General features: G+C 41.2%; 1 protein-coding gene across 24 annotated transcripts in view; it reads right to left on the reverse strand.

Annotated features, from left to right (window-relative positions):
• Positions 1-16,342, reverse strand: part of CELF2 (CUGBP Elav-like family member 2) — a 786,847-nt gene that overhangs the window by 242,879 nt on the left and 527,626 nt on the right. Inside the window, exon 1 of one of the 24 annotated variants that reach the window (XM_074325002.1) lies at positions 11,241-11,361. The exons of the other annotated variants lie outside the window; for them this stretch is intronic. The gene's annotated coding sequence lies outside the window, so the exon portion shown is untranslated. Of the gene's footprint in view, positions 1-11,240; positions 11,362-16,342 lie in introns of those variants that run through there. 24 annotated transcript variants of the gene reach the window in all.

Below are 16,342 nucleotides of genomic sequence, written 5' to 3' on the forward strand. Positions count from 1 at the left end.
GGAGTCAAGTTTGCTTCAGTTAAGCGTGGCATCTGTCCACTGGGCCAAGTTCTCTCCATCTAAGGCAATAAATATTCCATCTACTTTTTTAAAAATACTTTTTTATGTCAATCACAATCTAACTGGATTTTCTTTTTTAAATAAGAGATTCATGACTTTTCTTTCTGAATAATTCTGAAGAAAAATTTTACACAAAAAATTTTCATCTGAAATAATCAGTGTTTTCTCACACACAGAAAAGTATACAGGTGCATCATTTTTAAAATGGTTTGAATAAAAACAGGAAGAAAAAGAAGTTGTTTTTGTTTTGCTTATTCTGAGATGTTGATGTTAGCAGTAAATTGAAGACTTCAGTGGAGATTTTGCTCCAACACTAGTAAGTTTTTCTTGCCTAGGATGCTTCCAATGATAATTTCCGAGTATCTTCTTGCCTGGGTTCTTTATGAACGTCACTCTTCATTCCTAAGGATTCTGACTGCTGCTCACTCCCCACCTCATCACTGCTGACAGATGTTGCCAGCTTTGCTGCAAATATTTCATCCCCCAAAAGACAGGTTTCTAGTAAACACTAAACTAAATGGCCATGAAGGAGAGAGAATGTATATTTACTTTTTAGACCCTGGACAACTGAGTCAATACTTGTGTTCATAGGATTAATCCAATTTACACAGCAGCTTTCTTTTGAGCTTCTTATAGGTCCTACTATAAACAGACCCAAACACCTCCGACAGAGTGGTCTTCAGGGCAAAGTTACCATCTCCGAAAAACTTTCCTGATCACGCCTTTCATAGATTTCCACACTGAGACTCCACACTCTCACTGTACCTTTAAACTTTAATAAGGTGTTCTACAGTGGAATGTAATCTTTGTATTGGGCAGTTCTCACACTAACCTTCATTTATTGCGTGTTTAAAAAGTGTGTGTGTGTGTGTGTGAGACAAGCTGGGGAATATGAAAGATACAGGTGGAGTGGGCATTATGCTTTCTTGCACTATTTTGTAAAAGAAATATAAACAAGGCTTCCCATGATTTATGAATCTCCCTTTCAAAAGGAGAGCCACGCAGGGGGGCTCCTCTGAGCCTCTGCCACTCAGAGGTGGTCGCAAAGGAAGGGGACAAGTCATGTCACGCTTGGCGAGGGGAAAACATCATTCACTTTTAGGCCAAGAAATTAGAACTGAGGAACCTCTTCCCACAGTGACAGTAGCAAAGTAGAATGTTATCAAAAACATCTTTCCATTCTCTTCTAAGTCTTCCATTCCCTTCTAAGTCAAAAAAGGGTTTTTTTCTTTTTGTTTTTTTAATAGTCCAATTGGGAACTTGCACGCAAACCATTTCTATGGAAAATAAGTTTCAAAATTCAAATATGTGACTTGAAATGACCTTTTGGCTAATATGCCACTTTGAGACCAAATGGTTTTGTTTTAGATATCTGACCATAAGAATGCCTCACAGTTCCTAGAGCTAGGCAAGGTGACCAGGGGTCTTTACCAAAGCAATGGATGCTCTCCTAGGCAGAGGATCCACCTGAGCTACCAACCCCATTTGATCAGGCAGAGCTGTCATGCATGATTTATGCCTTTCGTAGCACTCAGAACCGCCACTGCATCAGATATATTTTTGTACCACATGCTTTTTCTCTGCATACACAGGTGCTGCCAATGACATCGGTTCACAGAGTGACCGCAGGGAATGAGGGAGCTAGCCGCATGCTGCAAAGAAAGCAGGTAATTTATTTCACACTGAATATTAATTAGGAAAACCAAAGAACAGCAACTAGACATGGGCTGGAAATCTTCCAACTGCTTCTAAGGCAGTGCTAAGATACTGTGAGAATTGAGGTATTCATTTCAATGATGAAATTTTAGTTCAGAAAAAGCTGACATACTTTCCAAGAATGTAGAACTAGGCTAGAAGCCAAAGGTAATTCCCAATCTTTGGCTATTTTTTTAAAGACTCCCTTGAACGGCAATTCCCACTCTTTTTGAATATATATATTTTAAAACAACTTTAGTCCTCTTATGTGATAATAGTAGAACTTGTGGTATCAGGTGACTGAGAAAATACAAAAAGATATAAAGCTACTTTGAATTTAGTGATACATTTCAAAATGATAGATTCTAACCAAATGGACTAGAATGTTATAACACCCATATACTCACATATCCTTCCGTCTACAGAAAATGCCTGCTGTGTTCAAGGATTTTTAGAACTCCTGGTGATAACTGTGCAGGCCCCTCTGGGGCCTGGGGCACAGAGGCCGGAAATATTGCTCTGAAATAGTCTTTCAAATCACAAGCTTCCAAGTTCTATGACTCTTATAAAAATTATGTTCTCTTACTACTTTTATACTTGGTTACATTGTAAAAGTATTTTCTTAATTATTTTTAAATTGCCAAAATAATGACCGTAAAGAAATTCTGCTTTAGAACATAACTTTGTTTCACAAAACTATGCACCACACAAAGAACACTTGTGGGTCCCATGCCACCACTCTGTCTGCCACCTTCTCTCACCTGCACCCCTGGGAGAGCCGCCCCTTCAGCAAGATGGGTGTTATTAAGATCAGCAGGCTGAGAAGTTCAAGGCCAATTTAATGCCATGACAATCTCTAACTAGAAAACCACAGTAGAGTCTAATATAAAAGCCATTCCACTTGAAACCAAATAGTCCACGTATAACGTTTAGGCACAGTGACTGATACATGTGTTAGCACACTTGGCTATTCTTACAATGGTCACCAGCTAGTCATTCATGAAACTTGGATACTGTTCAAAGCAAGACAACAGGCCCAAAATGGAGTTGCTTATGCTCAGCCCCACATCACCAAACTGAGACTTAATTATAGTTTCAGCTCTCCCAGAAATGGAATCTTAAACCTGTCAATCAGGCATCAGCTGATCAGCACTAGTGAGGTCACCTGCCGGACAGAGCCCTGCCCCTAAGGTCATCCGCCAGACAGAGCCCTGCCCCTAAGGTCATCCGCCAGACAGAGCCCTGCCAGCCCCTAAAAGAAAGTGACTTTGCAGTAACCAACCCGCTTTTTCACCTAGTTTAGCTCCCTTGTCTTACCTGCTCCCTTCTGCCTAAAAGCCTTCCATGTGGTACAGCTCCTGTGAGCTCCTTCCTATCTGCAAGGTGGGACTCTGCCTGCTTCATGAATCACTGAACAAAGCCAATAAGAGCTTTCAAATTTACTCAGGTGCATTTCGTTTTCTAACAATACATACTAATTGCTAGAAAACCTCCCATGCTGATATGTGTTGCAGAGATTCCTAAAAGTTCACTGAAACATTTAATTCCTTGCTGCTATTTCCATCCCTCCATTAAACATAAATTTATCATTACTCCTAGAAAAAGTTACCTGAAAAGACAAAATCATGAGAATGGGGGAAGGGAAGACCCACCTTGCGCTCCTCCCCACCGAAGAGAAAGCCTTCATAGGGGAACAGGTTATAGTAATTGGAGACCAAATGGACACTTGGTCACAGTGTAAGGAACAGTTCCACCCACGGTGAGAATAATCTGTGAAGCACCATGAATCGTACTGCCAGTAAGCATCATACTATATTCTAATGTTTGAGATTTTTAAATGTTTTACAATTAAAAGTATCATGGTTATATGATTTGGTGTATTGATATTTTAGTATAATTACACTAATAATCATATTTATTGTAGAATGTGTAATCATGAATATAATTTATATAATTTGTATGATACATAATTTATAACTCGTATTAGCATTATATAATATATGTATTATAAGGGTATTATAATTTGTATAATACAATGTAATATAATTATAATATACCGATTACAAAAAATATTTTAATGATTAAATATTCCAATAAAATATTTTAATATTTAAATATTCAAATAAAATATTTTAGTATTTAAAATAATACTTATTTTAAATATGTTCTCTTCCTACATTTTAAAATTAATTTTATTGTATTTCAGAGGCATTCCACCCCATTAATGTACTTCTGATTTATAATGGGAAAACAGAACTCACCTTAATGAATAGCACCTAAACGGACACTGCTAATTCAAGGTGTCTTTTAAACTTAACAGCTACCATTTGTGAACTCCATGGGGGTAGAAAACTATAGTAGTCCCTCTTTATCCATGGTTTCGCTTTCCACAGTTTCAGTTACTGGTGGTCCAACATGGTTGGAAAATAGTACATGGAAAATTGCAGAAATAAACAATTCATAAGGTCTAAACCGCACATTGTTCTGAGGAGCGGGATGAAATCTCGCGTCATCTCACTTGCCCATCAGTCACTTAGTAGTGATCCTGGTGATCAGAGCCACTGACGCCTGCTGCGGTGTCACAGTGCCTGTGTTCGAGTCACCCTGATTTTACTTAACAGTGGCCGCAAAGTGCAAGAGCAGCGATGCGGGCAATACGGGTGCCACAGAGAGGCTGTGAAGCGCTTGCTACCTAGCGTCAGGAGGTCAGCAGTAGCCTCATGCTACGTCACCACGCGAACGTCATCTACCTCAGTCCACCTCATCACACAGGCATTCGTTAAACTTGGATCCTGTTTAAAGCAAGAGAGCAGGCCCAACATGTAAGGTACAAAATGTAAGGTACTGTGAGAGAAAGGCCATATCCACACAACTTTTGTTACACGTGTTAATAATTTTATTGTTACTCTTTTACTGGGCCTGATGTATACATTTTTAAAAGTTTATTTATTATTTATTTAATCTATTTATATTTCTTCCTCTTAGGAATCCCTGAATGATAGGCCTTAGCCGACTTCAGTGGCATGGCCAGCCCCGAGCTTGCCATGAACCCACGGTACGTTCAGGAGACGGTCGTTGGGCGCCATTACAACGGGAACAACTGGCCTCTTCCTTTAGGGCCTCGCCCAGTAACAAAGATGCAATCCTGATAAAACCTTTTTGTTCTTTAGGTCTTTGATGGATGTGTTTGCTCTTTTTGTGTGCACGAAGAGCTATGGGGTTTCCTTGTATTACTTGAAACTGTATGAGCCATGAAGACAACGAAAATATTGAGCTAAGAGTTTGTTATGCCTATTCTCCCATCCCCCTCCTTTGGCAACCATCAGCTTGTCCTCTTATCTATGGGTCTGTTTCTGTTTTGTTATTTATGTATGCATTGGTTAATTGATTGATTTATTGATTCCACATATAAGTGAGATCATATGGTATTTGTCTTTCTGACTTATTTCACTTAGCATAATACCCTCTAGGTCTATCCATGTTGTTACAAATGGCAAGATTTCATTCTTTTTTATTGCTGAATAATAGTCCATGGTGTGTGTGTGTGTGTGTGTGTGTGTGTATGACAGCGTCTCTTGGTTTTGATTTGCATTTCTCTGGTGATTACTGATGTTGAGCATCTTTTCATATGTCTTGGATATCTATATGTCCTCTTGGGAGAAATGTCTATTCAGGTTCTCTGTCCATTTTTTAATTGGATTTTTTTTTGTGTGTGGTGAAGTTGTATGAGTTCTTTATATATTTTGGACATCAACTTTATCATAGGTGTGTATGTAGAGGGAAAAACACAGTATATGTTGGGTTTGGTACTACTGATGGTTTCAGGCATCCACTGGGGGTCTTGGACCATATCCCCCATGGGTAAGGGCAGTCCTCTGTACTTTTGTGTATCTATGGCAGGGGCTGCCTCTTTACAAATCTTTGTTTGAAAATTCAGACAAAGGGAAGATCAGACTCAAAAAATAACAACATCATTTTGTCCCTAGGCCCGAGTCTGAAATGCCTCAGAAGGCGGGGGTGGCTGGCTGCAAAAGAACAGAGGGCAAGGCTGCTGTAGCCCAGCTGGGCCAGCAGTCACCATCCAGCCTCACAAAGGGAGGGCAGACATCAGAAGTTTACACTGTGATCGTGGTCTGGGCAACGAGCAGAAAACAAATGCCTAAGTCCTAACACTATTTACTATGATTGCGACACCAAAATAGTCCCCTTCAGGCAAGGAAATACCTTGTCACACGCACTTAAAAGAAGTTCTGTCAGTTACCGTGAGAGAAATGTAAGAGGAACAAAACTCTCTGAAAGAAATAGGCACAAATCATTCAAAATAGGGCCTCCTATAGGCTGAAAATGGGTATTAACAGGGACTTTGAGCCTGAAGAAAAACCAAGAGAACTGAAGAACAGAATTGCTGTACCTCATCTCTGCCAACTCGTTCTTCTGTTTTACTTGGAAATGTGTAATCCAACTACACACGCTCTTGTCAGCTTGACCCTGCTGTGAAATCATAACATTATAACGTGCAAAGCCGTCTCTAAACCCGTGGCTGTCAACATAAACTCAACATTTCTATTTCAAGGTGCTTCAATTAAGATTAAAGCAAAATTAGCCTTGATAAATAAGAAGGTAACCAAGATTAAAATAAATAAGTACACTGTCATATTTGTCATCTGGCCATTTGCTATTACTGTCTGTTCTCTCTACTCCCTTCAAACAGCCAAATTTCTCCAAACAGTTATCTCTGCTATCTCTGTTTCCTCACTACCTATTTTTCCGCAGCTGGTTCTATCTGGCCTGTTTGCTGTACTGAAATATCTCTCCCTAAGGTTACCCCAAATCTCCACATCGCTAAATTCAAAAATAGCTCTTTAAGTTCACTCCTATTTTATGCCCCCTGCCCCAGCAGTAATCAATGCTGTGGTCCCCGCGCTGATGCAACACTGACCTCCTCTGTCTTCCTTCAGGTTTTCTTTCCTGTCACCGGTTCTCCTTCCTCTGTCTCCTCCACAAGCTCATCTTCCTCTTCAGGGCCCAACATAATTGGCTGGAACCAAGACTGCGTCCTAGATCTTCTCTCACTTCATTGTCTCCTGGCTGATGTCCCACTTGTCAAGATTTTAATAACTGAAGATTTTCAATCAGGCTAAATGTAGATGAAGCACAGCTGAAAATTTCCAGCCCAGAAATCTCTTGAGGTCCAGTCCCACACACACAACTGCCTACTTGATATATCAACTTAGATACTTCAAAAATTACCTCAAATGCAGCTTCGTTTTTTGAAATGCAAGTGTGATATGATAAGGCTGATGATCTGTTGAACGCCCTTGTTTGGCTTCCTTACTCTTAGGATGAAGACAAAATCCTCACCAGGCCTACAAAGCATTCACATGCACCCTCACTCCCTTTTCCAGCCTCATTCTGCTCTCCTGCCCTCCTTGTATTTCAGCCACATGAGCATTTGTTCAGTTCCTGAAATAAATCATTCTCTCTCCTACCTCAGAGTTTCGGCAGGTGCTATTCCTTCTGCCTGAAATTCTCTTCCCTCACATTTTGACTGCTGAACCCTACGTATTCCAAGAGAAATAACCATCACCATTTACCATCTGTGTCCAATGGGCCCTTTAAATTTTTAAAACATTTTTGAATGAATTTAATGAACAATCTATAGAAGAATAAAGAGAGAGTGGAAACTTTACTAGAAATGTTCATTAGAACTTAAACAGCAAATCCAAATTTATATTCCATATTTTCCTGGCTTCGAAGGGCAACACCCTTCCAGTACAACTGACAGCTCATCAAATAGCTTGAGTGAACCTGGAACATACCCGTCTCCAAATGCTAATTCCAGGTTTCCAATACATCTCTAGTTAGTACTAGCTGATCACTGCTTCTGAGTCTTCTTCTTGCAGCTGCATCATCAAAACAGTACCCTTGACATTTTGACGGCTTGCAAGCTTGCTGACGAGAGGGCAGTCATCTCCTTGGCTTAATAACTGCACAACACTTTTATTTTTAGGTTTAGTAACACCAACGAGAAGTCAATCCAATGATTTTTATTTTCATTTTTGGATCATCTGTTTCTTTCAACTACCCCTGTGTAAACACCTCCATGTGTCCACTTAAACAGTAAGAAGTAAATTTTTGGTGCATAAACATCTTAAAAGATGAAAGAATATTGCCACATGTACTTTCTGCAAAATAGGATGATCCAGATTTTTGATGCACAATGTATGACGCAATACCTCCCATTGAATGACTAACTGGGTAAGAATGTGGTATTTCCTTTCAAATTGTTGACTCACTGATTCCAGAGTTGGTGAAAATTCATCTAGGATATGTTTATCTGAAGAATCAGTGTGAGATGTCACTTACACAGTCAATCTCACCATCATCATTAGTCTAGAGTGCTTCTATATGTCTTTTTGCATTTATTTTAAAAATATGTAATAATCGTGACAAGTCTTCCTCCGTCAATTTCCTTCTCTTAAATTTTGCTCAACTACTCAACTAAAGATTTTACACAGATGGTGTCTCTAGACTTCTTTTATAATTTCTTGAAAGATGATGCAAAACTGGTAATACAGCAAGAAAACTCAAGGATAGTGAACATTTATTTCACTATTGCATCATCTTTATAGATAATTCCATCATTCTTTGCTTTTCTTACTATTTTAGTCCTTTTTTTCATCATGGTTGGGAATGAGTAATTTCAGATGATGAAATATTAGGTTGGTGCAAAAATAATTGTGGCTTTTACAATTTTTTTTTTAAGATTTTATTGGGGAGGAGAATAGGACTTTATTGGGGAACAGTGTGTACTTCCAGGACTTTTTTTTTTCCAAGTCAAGTTGTTGTCCTTTCAGTCTTAGTTGTGGAGGGTGCAGCTCAGCTCCAGGTCCAGTTGTCGTTGTTAGTTGCAGGGGGCGCAGCCCACCATCCCTTGCGGGAGTCGAACCGGCAACCTTGTGGTTGAGAGGACGTGCTCCAACCAACTGAGCCATCTGGGAGCTCAGTGGCAGCTCAGCTCAAGGTGCCATGTTCAATCTTAGTTGCAGGGGGCGGAGCCCACCATCCCTTGCAGGACTCGAGGAGTTGAACCGGCAACCTTGTGGTTGAGAGCCCACTGGCCCATGTGGGAATCGAACCGGCAGCCTTCGGAGTTAGAAGCATGGAGCTCTAACCGCCTGAGCCACCGGGCCGGCCCCTTGCAATTATTTTTAACCTTTTAAACCGCAATTACTTTTGCACCAACCTAACAGCACAATGCTTCCAGCTATACGAAAGATCTCTATGATCCCACAACCTATCTTAGGTTGACAAGAGCCCAGTGGAACTATGTGGTAATGTAAAATAGAATGAGTGTTCTGCTTTAAAAGCAAAAAGTAAATTTTATCTTTGTACCTTGGAAGACCTCTTAGAAAGATAATTTATATGAAATAGCAATCTATAAAAAAAGTTGAGACTGTTCAAAAAGGAAATTCCAAAACCAAAATGGGGTCCAATGGACCCTGATAGGGTTGAAGGCACCCACTCACATTTAAGTTATCAGTACTGTTGCTATTTTTTTCAGGAAAGGTTTTCTGGGTCTCCCCAACTATGTCCAACTTCCCTATTCTACTTTTTTATACCACCATTGCCCTCTTTCCTGGCACTCGGCACAGTTCCAATTTGCCATGTACTGGTCCCATTAGCATGGGGATGCAATCAATGCCTGCTTATGCACAGAGCTGCCCAGTACAGGGGCAGGACCGTATCTGGGTGTCACTTCCAGTGTATTTTAAGCACCCGGCATTAAGCGTGGCGCACAGTGGGTTCTCCATGGGGAGCTCAGGGAAATGGACCCAAACTCAGTTCTGTTTTTATCTCCACACTATGTGAAATATCCCTAATTGTCCATTATTGCTTCATCGCTTTTTCTTCCAGATTATACGTTTTCATCCTCTCCCTTCCCTCCACCTGACCCCACAACATGATCCCTGACAACAGTGAAGGAAATATTTACTAAATACCTACGGGGTCAGGTGATTTACATTTATTTTTGTTGTTTTAAAATTCTCAAAATCTTGCAAACTGAATATCATTATTTTCACTGTACAGCTGGGAAACTAGATTGAATAACTGGAAGGTTAAATAACTTTCCCAAGGGCACAGAATCAATAAACAGGAAAAGAGAGATTCAAATCCATGCCTGACCTGACTGCATTCTGTGATCTGTCCACCCCGTCACTGAAGGACCCAGAGAGCATGCTCTGTTTCTTGTACAAGCATCCAGAACACTGAGCTTCTTGCTGGGGAAGCAATGGGCACCAGGTGTGGTTGTCTAGAGTTATGATCCAACTTAAATCAATGTTTAGATTTGAGTTATCTGCACAGGTTTTTTTTGTTTTCAATGCTTCTGCAAATCTTGTACCCTTCTTGCCTTGTGTGTGGAATCTTATTTAAAAGTGAAATGCATGCCACACAGGCACTGAGCGGCGTTTTCATTTTCCTTGGAAAGCAGGAGGTCAGCACCAACATATTGGGAACAGCAGTGTGCTACAGATGCCACACATCTGCAAGGAAGTGTTCCTGAGCAAATTCAGAAAGAAAGTTCCCCAGTGAGGGATTTGCCTTTCACCAGCACCTCAAAAATATATTTCCACTGGCTATCATAATGCTTGTTTCCATAAACTATAATGACGTAAAGTAAGCCCAGTGTTTTTAAATCCGTCAAAGACGTATACATTTATGTACTCTTGTAAGAGGTTATAATGGCTCCCTCCTTACAACGTATTTCACTTCATGCATTTCTATTAGATGCTGAGGTTCCTCCTTTCCAAGCGTAAAACCAAATTCATGAGACGCCATCGTCAACAGCCATAAAAAGGGTAGAGTGACATTGCGCAACTAATCATTGGATGTAGGAGGCAACGGAGAGGGAAGTGGAAGTTGCAAATTCAACTCTCTCATTATAAATTCTACCTGTAGGTAAGAGTATCGATCAGGTTACATGACAGAGCCTGCAGACCCAAGAGGGGTGTCACCCCGAGTGTTCTGTTTACAACCCAGCAACGTTTACACCAGTGTTCTCAATGAAGGGACCCAGCATTACTGGGGTTCTTCGTGTACTATCCACACACAGGTGTTGTTTCCCCCCACTATCTGACACACAGGAAACTGTTATAACTGGGAGATTATAATTGGAGAAAATCCCCCAGATGACTCTGACACAATCAACAGCAGACACTTAGAGAGATCCATACGCTGCAATGCCCAGGTGGCTTCAGATGGTCCCCCCGCCGACCAGGTCTGGGAGTGGAAGGGCCGGGGGACCAGTGAGCTGCTCAACCGGAAGTCTGGGGTGCCCTAGGGTGGGGAGGGCATGCGCATTTTACCACTGTGCTGAAGTGCCAGAGTCTGGAGAAAATGGCCTGGGCTGGAATATTGACTGTCCACTTACGCGGCCCAAGGTCGTGGGGTAAGTCCTGTGTGCTGAGTCTCCGTTTCCTTACCTACAAAGTGGAGATGATAATAACGTCTACTGCTTAAACCTGTTGTAAGGGTCACAGGGGTGCAATCTGCATACAGTGATTGGCAGCTTTCCCAACACAGCAAATCTTAGCCATGGGCAACTTCTGGAGAGACAAAAACGAAGGACGGGGCATGTGGTTCCAGAAGAGATATGAAATTTAAGAATAAAAAGTAACTGCGAAACGTCCGCTGGGTGCTATGACACACAGGGAAGCCAGGTCAGTCAGCCCTCTGTGACCTGATCGCCCAGTTCCTCCCCACTCCCTCGAATCTAGCCCCACAGGTCTATTCAGACCTGCCAGACACGCTCTGAGCATTTCCACTGGATGTGCCTTCTGCCTGGATTGTTTACCCCACATGATCACCTGGCTCAATCCCTCATCTACTTATTTTTGTCCCAGTAGCTTCTTCATGAAGGCCGTTCTGACAGCTTTACTTAAAACACTGCCCTTCTCCTACCTGGCCTGGCACTCCCAATTTCCCCGTTCTGCTACCACTCCCACCCCCGTGGAGCTCATCACCTTCTAACACAGATCATTCACTTTATTTAGTGTTTATTTTCTATTTCCCTCACTGGACTGTATGCTCCAAAAGTGCTGGGGGATTTGTCTGTCTTGTTCACTGATGCTCCATAAATACCTTTGATCAAATAAAGGCCTGAGCTTATTCTTTTAGATTTCCTTTAAGTTTCTCCATACCGGTTCAAAGAGAAAAACCTTATTGCTGCCCTTTTTCCATTTTGACATTGATACATAAAAAAAAAACTACTAATGCTAGTATGTCTCATGATTCAAATGATCCTGGAATCCTGTAACCACTACATTAGATTGTTCCGTAGGTAGTAAACTAACTTGTGCATTGAATTTATTTCTACCCATCTCTTTCCAAAAAGATTCTGAGATAGTTTGAGGGGTGCGGAATGTCTCTTCAGCAGCATAGGACATTTACTGTCAGATCTACTGGGAGAAACCTGAAGGAACAAAGAGATAACCTCACAGTTTTGTAACACGAACTATCCTGATTAAGAACTACACACTTGCATACACAATGCAGAGCATTCGTTTCTAGGACAGGTATAAATGCTCTGGTAATGGCAATGGTTGTCAAACTTCTGTGTACCCCAAATCCCAACATACATCCACCAGCTCCAAAGAGGAAACCAACTTCAACAGAAGGTGCGGGACCTGAATTATGAACAGAAGACCAACCTTAAAATGCATTAATTGCTTAATTGTTCAATTCGTCGATACCAAGGCACTTCATACTCCAAAGGATGAGCTTTAAAGGATTACCAGGGATAGTCCAGGTAACACATTACACACACATCTTGAGAAAGAAATATTCCCGGAATTGAGACCAGGCCGGCAAAGCTTTTGCAGTGTTTTTCTGCCTGGTCTAATTTTAGATAGTTCTCTGAGCACTGGGCAGTTTACACTATGCCAGGTTTACCCCAAGCTCAAGCAACAGATTTTCATCTCTGTGACTGCAGGTCACATTATCTCATGAATGAACTGCTATTTAGGTCAGCTGAGAGTCTCTGCCTAATTGAATGTGCATTTTATCTCTGGCGTTCATGCTCTATATATCAAGATTTTAGATAGTTATTGGGGCATGGGAAGGGATAAAATATTGCTATCAGGATGCAGAAGGAACTCGGATAATCATACTCTGTTTGAAGCAGAACAATTCAAAATACTGGAATAATTTAAAGTCTCTTATTCTTGAATGATGCGTTTACTTAGAAACTGAATTACTTATACCATTAATTCGTATTACTGGCTTATCTACTACTTCTTCCACAGTGTTAAATATTTTTTTCAAAACCAAGATATATAGTTTGATTTTAACCTTGAATCTTAGGGTTCTAGAAAAATAAAAGCGATGTGTTATTTGTTTATTTATAACAGGCAAACAAAAATGATTCCTTGGTTAAATGACCACACAACACTCTGAGGGGCGCGTAGTACAGGGCGACCTGCTGGAAATAGTGAATTCATCCAAATACTGAATACGGTTGAGGAGAAACAAAATCCAAAAGCCAGAAAAAGGGTCAAGCACTGTGAAGTGATTCTGACAACCTAGCCCAGACCTGAGAATGAGGTTAAATCTACCAATGGAGCGAGCTGATCCTGTTAGTGGTCCATTCAGTCTTTGAGAAGACTCAATAAATACTTTTTGCCAAAAAATCAAACAAAAAAAATATATAAACTCCAGGGGGAAGGGATCAAGGCTTTACCCAGCAGGTGCTAGAATAGTGTCTGATACACAGCTGACCCTTAAAATATTTGTTGAACAGACTCATGAATAAAGAGTTTCCTGTAGTTCAACTGAGTGAATACAACGCCACTGGATGAGACTGTTCTTCAGGAGCGATATCTACATAGAATGCAAAAGCACAAATCACTTCCCCCAAACAAACAAACAAAAATCCCAAAGGTGTTCAGGCTCCACCTTTCAGATAGTCTGACTTAACTGCTCAGAGCAGGACCCAAGCATCAGTGTTTTTAAAGAATTACCCAGGTGATTCTAATTTGTAGCCAAAAATGAAGACCACTGATCTATGTAACACTGAGTTCATAAATCTAAACATTTTTATATAATAATGTTTTGTCCATATTGACAAGCAAAAAAAGAAAGCAACATTCTTTTTTTATTTAAGACACCTGCCACACTCGTGTAACACTTCAAAATAATCTGAATATTCAAATTTAAAAATCCAGAAGTAGGTTCTAAGAACATTTTATTTCTTATCAAGTCAAGAAATAAACCTTACATGGATGATCTTTGAACTTACAATATCATCCCCAAGTACTTTGAAATAAAAGTGCTATGCATACTGCCTGACACACAGTGGCGCTGTCAAATAAAAAGTGATAAATAAAACCCTACAGTTTACATGTTGCCATTTCCATGTTTCTGTACCTAGATTTTGTAGATAAATCACAAGTGTTGTGACGGTTGCTTGCCCATCTCAAATCAGCATTTCTCACTTAATGATTTCAAATCACTTCATAGGTATCAAACGGGGAGCAAACACGGAAAAGACAACCTCCCTTTTATATGCAGCATGTTCTAAATACTCTATCTCAAGGTACAAAGAAGGAACACACTCATAGTCTGTGTGGCAAAGGAGAAAGCCAAAGGCAGCAGGTGTGGGGCTGTGAAATGCAGAGGACATTAGAACATTAAGAAACGCCACCACATAAAAAGCTTCGAATTAAACTTTTCCTATACCATTGGATTCTAATGACCGAATCTGGCCTCAGGAAGTACAAAATGCCTTTTGGATCATGGAGGTACTGCGAAGGGACAGTGGCTTTCTGGGCTGCCCAATTCTGGAAGCGTGGACAGAGTTCAATTATAAGATGTGCTCTGTGTTCTCGGGGGCATTAGAAGAAAGCACAACCACCGCAGGCACCACTGACGCCGCAGGGCTGTGCGGTGACTGGGGCCAAAGCGGAAGTGGGAGTCTTAAAATCCTGTGCTCGCTCGCTGGTGCACAGGCAGCCGACAGCCTCGGCTCCCAGACGTCACTAGATCGCTTCTTCCTCTTCCATTCTGAGCTACAAGCCTCTAATTGCAAAGATGGGCGTTCCAGATAAGTGTGTGTGTGTGTGTGTGTTTTTAAGTTTAGCAACATCTTTTTTTTGTTTGTTTGTTTTAAACTTTTATTTATTTTAAGTGCATTTTTCCAGGACCCATCAGCTCCAAGTCAGTAGTTGTTTCAGTCTAGTTGTGACGGGCTCAGCTCACAGTGGCCCATGTGGGGATCGAAGCGGCAACCTTGTTGTTAAGAGCACCGTCCTCTAACCAACTGAGCTAACCGCCTGCCCCCCAGATAAAATTTTAAAGGAAGAGACTAAAAGAGAAAGCACTACGGCCAAGTGAACTCCTTTTGAGTATGTGCTCTGCGCCCAGCGTCCGCACCTGGAGGCTGACACCACTACTTAGTCAGGTAAATGGCACAGTGTCAATGCTAAGGCCTCGCACTGTCCTAGGCACGTTGTCAGAAGATAAAAGCATGGCATGTTTGAGAAACTTTGGATATTCAATGAAATGGGTTTGGGAGGCCTAAGGACTTAAGTTTCCTTAAGTGAAAGCACCACTTTCATACTCTCACAGTGCCAAAGCCAACCAACCCCCCTCTGGCTGAGAGGAGTCTTGCATCTTCCCTCCTCTGCCCTGACAGTTGTTACCTCGGAGTGTGCGGCTTCGTGTGTATCGTGGTTGGACTTGGTGACTGCCTCTCAAGGTTTAAAATCCTTGATGTAAGAGAAAGGAAGGCGGTGGCATGGGATGTTTTCACCATTTCACCCGAGTTCTCCTTCACACAGGTTTGACCTTGAGAAGGACTTGCTATACAAGCAAAACCCTTCCCTTCACTGTGTGGAAAACATCCACTTAACGGAGCGCCTGTTTAGAAAGGGCTCTTAATTATTTGCTTTCTTCCACTTTCATGAATGGCTCAAACTTCCCCAGGTTCCTGTGAAGCAGGCCAAAATGACTGAGCCCACTGCTAAGGCAAACTCAAGCACAGGCTCTCCATTCTTAAAACACACATGAGATTCACATCAAGTCAAAAGGTCAGGGGTTAAGGGTCAGGATGCGCACTACCTCAGCTGCCTCCTTAAAACAGCGACACCGTGAGGTGAGGTGAGGCGAACGGAAAAAGCGGTGACTGAGGCTCACACACCTGTCCCGTCACTGCTGTAGAGCCTGAGTCTTCACCCACGTGGAGCTTCATTTTCTCACATACAAAATCAAGTAAGCAGTGCCTCACATAACTGGTTCACATGGATGGTTGAAAAATAATGCTTTATCCTTTAATGTAAAACATCAAGACAGTGCTCTCCAAGCCAGCAGAAGTGAAGTGGGAAGGAACTGTAGTGCAATGAGTCCTTCAAAAGTTTTTATCAAAAAACACATGAGCGCAGCTGCAGCTGAATACATTCCGCCTATAGGACAATTTACAGAAAGTACTTAAAATGTAATTACACGGCTGAGTTCAAGCTAACCTGGTCTCCTGTTTTATTGATCCTCTTCTGCATTGTATCTATTTTTATTTTCATTTTTTAAATTGTTA

This window comes from Rhinolophus sinicus, linkage group LG02 (assembly GCF_036562045.2).
Source record: "Rhinolophus sinicus isolate RSC01 linkage group LG02, ASM3656204v1, whole genome shotgun sequence".
Lineage (NCBI taxonomy): Eukaryota > Metazoa > Chordata > Mammalia > Chiroptera > Rhinolophidae > Rhinolophus > Rhinolophus sinicus.